The following is an 8791-nucleotide window of genomic DNA, read 5'->3' on the forward strand; positions in this document are numbered from 1 at the left end:
TATAAGGGGGGGGCACCTCCCTTGCCCAGGGCAAGGCAGTGGCAGGTACGCCCCATGTTGGGCGCGGCCTGGGCTGCGGCCTTGGGTTACATGCACTGCGGCTCGACCGCGGCCTGGGCTGCGGCCTGGGGCGGCTCGGCCGCGGCCTTGGGCGGCCTGGACCGCGGCCTTGGGCGGCCTTGCGCGGCCTGGGCGCGGCCTTGGGCGGCCTGGGCGCGGCCTTGCGCGGCCTGGGCGCGGCCTTGGGCGGCCTGGGCGCGGCCTTGGGCAGCATGGCGTGGCATGCGCGCGGGCGTGGGCGGCCTGGCATGCGCGCGGCATGGGCAGCACGGCATGGCATGCGCACGGCCTGGGCGGCCTGGCATGCAGCCGGCCTGGCATGCCCGCGGCGTGGGCAGCACGGCATGGCATGCGCACGGCCTGGGCGGCCTGGCATGCAGCCGGCCTGGCATGCCCGCGGCGTGGGCAGCACGGCATGGCATGCGCACGGCCTGGGCGGCCTGGCATGCAGCCGGCCTGGGCAGCACGGCATGGCATGCGCACGGCCTGGGCGGCCTGGCATGCCCGCGGCGTGGGCAGCGTGGCCTGTGCGAATACCGCGCGCGTGGTCTTTTGACCACGGTGCGCGTGTTGCGCGCATGGTCGCGCACGCCTTTGCACGCCTTCGCACGCAACGCACGTCTAGTGATAAGAACCGCAGCCAAGGCAGCCCAGCCCCAAGGCCAAGGCCAGCAGCATGGCATGCCACGGCGAAGGCAGCCCAGCCAAAGCCAGCAGCATGCCATGCCAAGGCCAGCAGCATGCCATGCCACGGCCAAGGCAGGCCAGCCAAAGCCAGCAGCATGCCATGCCAAGGCCAAGGCCAGCAGCATGCCATGCCACGGCCAAGGCAGCCCAGCCAAAGCCAGCAGCATGCCAAGCCAAGGCCAAGGCCAGCAGCATGCCATGCCACGGCCAAGGCAGCCCAGCCAAAGCCAGCAGCATGCCATGCCAAGGCCTAGGCCAGCAGCATGCCATGCCACGGCCAAGGCAGGCAAGCGAAAGCCAGCAGCATGCCATGCCAAGGCCAAGGCCAGCAGCATGCCATGCCACGGCCAAGGCAGCCCAGCCAAAGCCAGCAGCATGCCATGCCAAGGCCTAGGCCAGCAGCATGCCATGCCACGGCCAAGGCAGGCCAGCCAAAGCCAGCAGCATGCCATGCCAAGGCCTAGGCCAGCAGCATGCCATGCCACGGCCAAGGCAGGCCAGCCAAAGCCAGCAGCATGCCATGCCAAGGCCAAGGCCAGCAGCATGCCATGCCACGGCCAAGGCAGCCCAGCCAAAGCCAGCAGCATGCCATGCCAAGGCCTAGGCCAGCAGCATGCCATGCCACGGCCAAGGCAGGCAAGCCAAAGCCAGCAGCATGCCATGCCAAGGCCAAGGCCAGCAGCATGCCATGCCACGGCCAAGGCAGCCCAGCCAAAGCCAGCAGCATGCCATGCCAAGGCCTAGGCCAGCAGCATGCCATGCCACGGCCAAGGCAGGCCAGCCAAAGCCAGCAGCATGCCATGCCAAGGCCAAGGCCAGCAGCATGCCATGCCACGGCCAAGGCAGCCCAGCCAAAGCCAGCAGCATGCCATGCCAAGGCCTAGGCCAGCAGCATGCCATGCCACGGCCAAGGCAGGCAAGCCAAAGCCAGCAGCATGCCATGCCAAGGCCAAGGCCAGCAGCATGCCATGCCACGGCCAAGGCAGCCCAGCCAAAGCCAGCAGCATGCCATGCCAAGGCCTAGGCCAGCAGCATGCCATGCCACGGCCAAGGCAGGCCAGCCAAAGCCAGCAGCATGCCATGCCAAGGCCTAGGCCAGCAGCATGCCATGCCACGGCCAAGGCAGGCCAGCCAAAGCCAGCAGCATGCCATGCCAAGGCCAAGGCCAGCAGCATGCCATGCCACGGCCAAGGCAGCCCAGCCAAAGCCAGCAGCATGCCATGCCAAGGCCTAGGCCAGCAGCATGCCATGCCACGGCCAAGGCAGGCAAGCCAAAGCCAGCAGCATGCCATGCCAAGGCCAAGGCCAGCAGCATGCCATGCCACGGCCAAGGCAGCCCAGCCAAAGCCAGCAGCATGCCATGCCAAGGCCTAGGCCAGCAGCATGCCATGCCACGGCCAAGGCAGGCCAGCCAAAGCCAGCAGCATGCCATGCCAAGGCCAAGGCCAGCAGCATGCCATGCCACGGCCAAGGCAGCCCAGCCAAAGCCAGCAGCATGCCATGCCAAGGCCTAGGCCAGCAGCATGCCATGCCACGGCCAAGGCAGGCAAGCCAAAGCCAGCAGCATGCCATGCCAAGGCCAAGGCCAGCAGCATGCCATGCCACGGCCAAGGCAGCCCAGCCAAAGCCAGCAGCATGCCATGCCAAGGCCTAGGCCAGCAGCATGCCATGCCACGGCCAAGGCAGGCAAGCCAAAGCCAGCAGCATGCCATGCCAAGGCCAAGGCCAGCAGCATGCCATGCCACGGCCAAGGCAGCCCAGCCAAAGCCAGCAGCATGCCATGCCAAGGCCTAGGCCAGCAGCATGCCATGCCACGGCCAAGGCAGGCCAGCCAAAGCCAGCAGCATGCCATGCCAAGGCCAAGGCCAGCAGCATGCCATGCCACGGCCACGGCAGCCCAGCCAAAGCCAACAGCATGCCATGCCAAGGCCTAGGCCAGCAGCATGCCATGCCACGGCCAAGGCAGGCAAGCCAAAGCCAGCAGCATGCCATGCCAAGGCCATGGCCAGCAGCATGCCATGCCACGGCCAAGGCAGCCCAGCCAAAGCCAGCAGCATGCCATGCCAAGGCCAAGGCCAGCAGCATGCCATGCCACGGCCAAGGCAGCCCAGCCAAAGCCAGCAGCATGCCATGCCAAGGCCTAGGCCAGCAGCATGCCATGCCACGGCCAAGGCAGGCCAGCCAAAGCCAGCAGCATGCCATGCCAAGGCCAAGGCCAGCAGCATGCCATGCCACGGCCAAGGCAGCCCACCCAAAGCCAGCAGCATGCCATGCCAAGGCCTAGGCCAGCAGCATGCCATGCCACGGCCAAGGCAGGCCAGCCAAAGCCAGCAGCATGCCATGCCAAGGCCTAGGCCACCAGCATGCCATGCCACGGCCAAGGCAGCCCAGCCAAAGCCAGCAGCATGCCATGCCAAGGCCAAGGCCAGCAGCATGCCATGCCACGGCCAAGGCAGCCCAGCCAAAGCCAGCAGCATGCCAAGCCAAGGCCAAGGCCAGCAGCATGCCATGCCACGGCCAAGGCAGCCCAGCCAAAGCCAGCAGCATGCCATGCCAAGGCCTAGGCCAGCAGCATGCCATGCCACGGCCAAGGCAGGCAAGCCAAAGCCAGCAGCATGCCATGCCAAGACCAAGGCCAGCAGCATGCCATGCCACGGCCAAGGCAGCCCAGCCAAAGCCAGCAGCATGCCATGCCAAGGCCTAGGCCAGCAGCATGCCATGCCACGGCCAAGGCAGGCCAGCCAAAGCCAGCAGCATGCCATGCCAAGGCCAAGGCCAGCAGCATGCCATGCCACGGCCAAGGCAGCCCAGCCAAAGCCAGCAGCATGCCATGCCAAGGCCTAGGCCAGCAGCATGCCATGCCACGGCCAAGGCAGGCAAGCCAAAGCCAGCAGCATGCCATGCCAAGGCCATGGCCAGCAGCATGCCATGCCACGGCCAAGGCAGCCCAGCCAAAGCCAGCAGCATGCCATGCCAAGGCCAAGGCCAGCACCATGCCATGCCACGGCCAAGGCAGCCCAGCCAAAGCCAGCAGCATGCCATGCCAAGGCCTAGGCCAGCAGCATGCCATGCCACGGCCAAGGCAGGCCAGCCAAAGCCAGCAGCATGCCATGCCAAGGCCAAGGCCAGCAGCATGCCATGCCACGGCCAAGGCAGCCCACCCAAAGCCAGCAGCATGCCATGCCAAGGCCTAGGCCAGCAGCATGCCATGCCACGGCCAAGGCAGGCCAGCCAAAGCCAGCAGCATGCCATGCCAAGGCCTAGGCCACCAGCATGCCATGCCACGGCCAAGGCAGCCCAGCCAAAGCCAGCAGCATGCCATGCCAAGGCCAAGGCCAGCAGCATGCCATGCCACGGCCAAGGCAGCCCAGCCAAAGCCAGCAGCATGCCATGCCAAGGCCTAGGCCAGCAGCATGCCATGCCACGGCCAAGGCAGGCAAGCCAAAGCCAGCAGCATGCCATGCCAAGGCCATGGCCAGCAGCATGCCATGCCACGGCCAAGGCAGCCCAGCCAAAGCCAGCAGCATGCCATGCCAAGGCCAAGGCCAGCAGCATGCCATGCCACGGCCAAGGCAGCCCAGCCAAAGCCAGCAGCATGCCATGCCAAGGCCTAGGCCAGCAGCATGCCATGCCACGGCCAAGGCAGGCCAGCCAAAGCCAGCAGCATGCCATGCCAAGGCCAAGGCCAGCAGCATGCCATGCCACGGCCAAGGCAGCCCACCCAAAGCCAGCAGCATGCCATGCCAAGGCCTAGGCCAGCAGCATGCCATGCCACGGCCAAGGCAGGCCAGCCAAAGCCAGCAGCATGCCATGCCAAGGCCTAGGCCACCAGCATGCCATGCCACGGCCAAGGCAGCCCAGCCAAAGCCAGCAGCATGCCATGCCACGGCCAAGGCAGCCCAGCCAAAGCCAGCAGCATGCCATGCCAAGGCCTAGGCCAGCAGCATGCCATGCCACGGCCAAGGCAGGCAAGCCAAAGCCAGCAGCATGCCATGCCAAGGCCATGGCCAGCAGCATGCCATGCCACGGCCAAGGCAGCCCAGCCAAAGCCAGCAGCATGCCATGCCAAGGCCAAGGCCAGCAGCATGCCATGCCACGGCCAAGGCAGGCCAGCCAAAGCCAGCAGCATGCCATGCCAAGGCCAAGGCCAGCAGCATGCCATGCCACGGCCAAGGCAGCCCAACCAAAGCCAGCAGCATGCCATGCCAAGGCCTAGGCCAGCAGCATGCCATGCCACGGCCAAGGCAGGCCAGCCAAAGCCAGCAGCATGCCATGCCAAGGCCTAGGCCACCAGCATGCCATGCCACGGCCAAGGCAGCCCAGCCAAAGCCAGCAGCATGCCATGCCAAGGCCAAGGCCAGCAGCATGCCATGCCACGGCCAAGGCAGGCCAGCCAAAGCCAGCAGCATGCCATGCCAAGGCCTAGGCCAGCAGCATGCCATGCCACGGCCAAGGCAGGCAAGCCAAAGCCAGCAGCATGCCATGCCAAGGCCAAGGCCAGCAGCATGCCATGCCACGGCCAAGGCAGCCCAGCCAAAGCCAGCAGCATGCCATGCCAAGGCCAAGGCCAGCAGCATGCCATGCCACGGCCAAGGCAGCCCAGCCAAAGCCAGCAGCATGCCATGCCAAGGCCTAGGCCAGCAGCATGCCATGCCACGGCCAAGGCAGCCCAGCCAAAGCCAGCAGCATGCCATGCCAAGGCCTAGGCCAGCAGCATGCCATGCCACGGCCAAGGCAGCCCAGCCAAAGCCAGCAGCATGCCATGCCACGGCCAAGGCAGCCCAGCCAAAGCCAGCAGCATGCCATGCCAAGGCCAAGGCCAAGGCCAGCAGCATGCCATGCCACGGCCAAGGCCAAGGCCAAGGCAGCCCATCCGAAGCCAGCAACATTCCATGGCAAGGCCAACGCAGCCCAGCCAAAGCCGGCGGCATGCCATGCCAAGGCCAAGGCCAGCCGCATGTCTTGCCACGGCCTTGTCCCGCAGCGTGGCGTGCCTTGGCCTTGGGCTAGAACATCGCATGCCACGCCCTTGGCAAGCAATCCTGTCCCTCGTGTAATTGCCATTTGGTTTGGCTTTGACTTACGTATATGTTGCCCTGCGAAATGCTTGTCCCTCGGGTAATAGCCGGTTTGGTTGCCTTTGACTTGCGAACACGTTGCTAGTGCTTTCCCCAGTGGAAGCTTGTTGGGAAAAGTATGTCCCTCGGAAGTTGCCTGTTGCGTTTGTTATTTGCATTCGAGCTATCCGATGCTTGCTGGGTTTCTCTAAGAGTTTTTGCACGTTCGTCGGGCTTTTTAATTATTTATTTACTCATAAAAATTATAATAAAATAAATTAAAAATAAAAAAATAATTAAAAAAATTACTATAATTACTAGTGCCTCATCTTATAATTGTTGGAATTTTTCTAGAATTTTTTGAGTATTTTTAGTAATTTTTATTATTTTTTAAGTATTAAAATTGAAATAAATTAAAATAAAATATTCCGGTGGCCAAATATTTTTTTATAATTTTTTTTATGGTGTATTAAATTATTTCATACAACTTTCATGTTGAAAGTTTTGGCAAAAAACCATTACTTTTTAAAAAAACCCCATTATGACTCCTCGAACATGCTTGATGTTTCCTCCTGCCAGATTGAAAAGGGCTTAACAGGCTATTATAAGGGGGGGGCACCTCCCTTAAGGCTGGCCAGCATGGCCAGGCCACAGGCCACGCCTATGCCTAGGCGGGCGCTTGGCACATGCCATCGCTTGGCTTGTGGCATTGGCTTGTGGCATCGAAACTACATAGCCAAGCACGGGATGCGTCGAGTGGCGGCCCGCGGCGGTGGCGGTGGCACGTTGGCCTAGGGCAGCATGCCATGCCACAGCCTTGGCCAGCAACATGGCATGCCAAAGCCTTGGCCAGCAGCATGCCATGCCCTGGCCTTGGCAAGCATGTCATGCCACGGCCTTGGCCAGCAGCATGCCATGCCACGACCTTGGCCAGCAGCATGCCATGCCCCGGCCTTGGCCAGCATGTCATGCCACGGCCTTGGCCAGCAGCATGCCATGCCACAGCCTTGGCCAGCAGCATGCCATGCCACAGCCTTGGCCAGCAACATGGCATGCCAAAGCCTTGGCCAGCAGCACGCCATGCCCCGGCCTTGGCAACCTTGCCAAGCCACGGCCATGGCCAGCAGCGTGCTATGCCCCGGCCTTGGCCAGCAGCGTGCCATGCCACGACCTTGGCCAGCAGCTTGCCATGCCCCGGCCTTGGCCAGCATGTCATGCCACGGCCTTGGCCAGCAGCATGCCATGCCACGGCCTTGGCCGGCAACATGGCATGCCGCGGCCTTGGCCGGCAGCATGCCATGCCGCGGCCTTGGCCGGCAGCATGGCAAGCCCAAGCCTTGGTCAGCAGCAGCATGCCATGCCAACGCCTTGGCCAGCAGCATGCCTTGCCACGGCCTCGGCCATCAGCATGCCTTGCCACGGCCTCGGCCATCAGCATGCCTTGCCACGGCCTCGGCCATCAGCATGCCTTGCCACGGCCTTGTCCAGCAGCATGGCATGCCCGGCCTTGGCCAGCAGCATGTCATGCCACGGCCTTGGCAAGCATGCCAAGCCACGGCCTTGGCAAGCATGCCATGTCCCTCGGGTAATTGTACAAGTTGCCTTGCGAAATGCATGTCCCTCGGTTAAATTGCCATTTGGTTGGCTTTGGCGTGCGAACGAGTTGCCTGTGCTTTCCTTGTGGAAGCTTGTTGCGAGAAGTATGTCCCTCGAAAGTTGCCTGTTGCGTTTGTTATTTGCATTCGCGCTAACCGGTGCTTGCTCGGCCTCTCTAAATGTTTTCGCGCGTTCGTCGGGCTTCTTGGTCCTTCGGGGGGTGATTCGTTTTGGGGGGCTGGTGCACAGTGTACGTCGTGGCGCGTGAGTTGTGTTCGGTTTGTGCGAGTTGGACGGATCCCTGCCTGTGCAGCGAACTCCACTGGTGCATTCCTCCATGTCCCTCGGGTTGTCTTCGACTCGCCTTCGGGTTGCTTGCGCTTCCCTAGTGGAAGGTGCCTTGCGAAAAGCGTGTCCCTCGGGTAATTGCCATTTGGTTGGCTTTGACGTTCGAACGAGTTGCCTATGCTTTCCTAGTGGAAGCTTGTTGCGAAAAGTATGTCCCTCGAAATTTGCCTGTTGCGTTTGTTATTTGCATTCGCGCTAACCGGTGCTTGCTCGGCCTCTCTAAATGTTTTCGCGCGTTCGTCGGGCTTCTTAGTCCTTCGGGGGGTGATTCGTTTTGGGGGGCTGGTGCACAGTGTACGTCGTGGCGCGTGAGTTGTGTTCGGTTTGTGCGAGTTGGACGGATCCCTGCATGTGCAGCGAACTCCACTGGTGCATTCCTCCATGTCCCTCGGGTTGTCTTCGACTCGCCTTCGGGTTGTCTGCGCTTCCCTAGTGGAAGGTGCCTTGCGAAAAGCGTGTCCCTCGGGTAATTGCCATTTGGTTGGCTTTGACGTTCGAACGAGTTGCCTATGCTTTCCTAGTGGAAGCTTGTTGCGAAAAGTATGTCCCTCGAAAGTTGCCTGTTGCGCTTGTTACTTTCATTCGCGCTAACCGGTGCTTGCTCGGCCTCTCTAAATGTTTTCGCGCGTTCGTCGGGCTTCTTAGTCCTTCGGGGGGTGATTCGTTTTGGGGGGCTGGTGCACAGTGTACGTCGTGGCGCGTGAGTTGTGTTCGGTTTGTGCGAGTTGGACGGATCCCTGCCTGTGCAGCGAACTCCACTGGTGCATTCCTCCATGTCCCTCGGGTGATCGCCTTTAGGTTGTCTTCGACTCGCCTTCGGGTTGTCTGCGCTTCCCTAGTGGAAGGTGCCTTGCGAAAAGCATGTCCCTCGGGTAATTGCCATTTGGTTGGCTTTGACGTTCGAACGGGTTGCCTGTGCTTTCCTAGTGGAAGCTTGTTGCGAAAAGTATGTCCCTCGAAAGTTGCCTGTTGCGCTTGTTATTTGCGTTCGCGCTAACCGGTGCTTGCTCGGCCTCTCTAAATGTTTTCGCGCGTTCGTCGGG

Source organism: Camellia sinensis, unplaced genomic scaffold, assembly GCF_055761805.1.
Source record: "Camellia sinensis isolate YWXY unplaced genomic scaffold, ASM5576180v1 Unanchor6, whole genome shotgun sequence".
Classification (NCBI taxonomy): domain Eukaryota; kingdom Viridiplantae; phylum Streptophyta; class Magnoliopsida; order Ericales; family Theaceae; genus Camellia; species Camellia sinensis.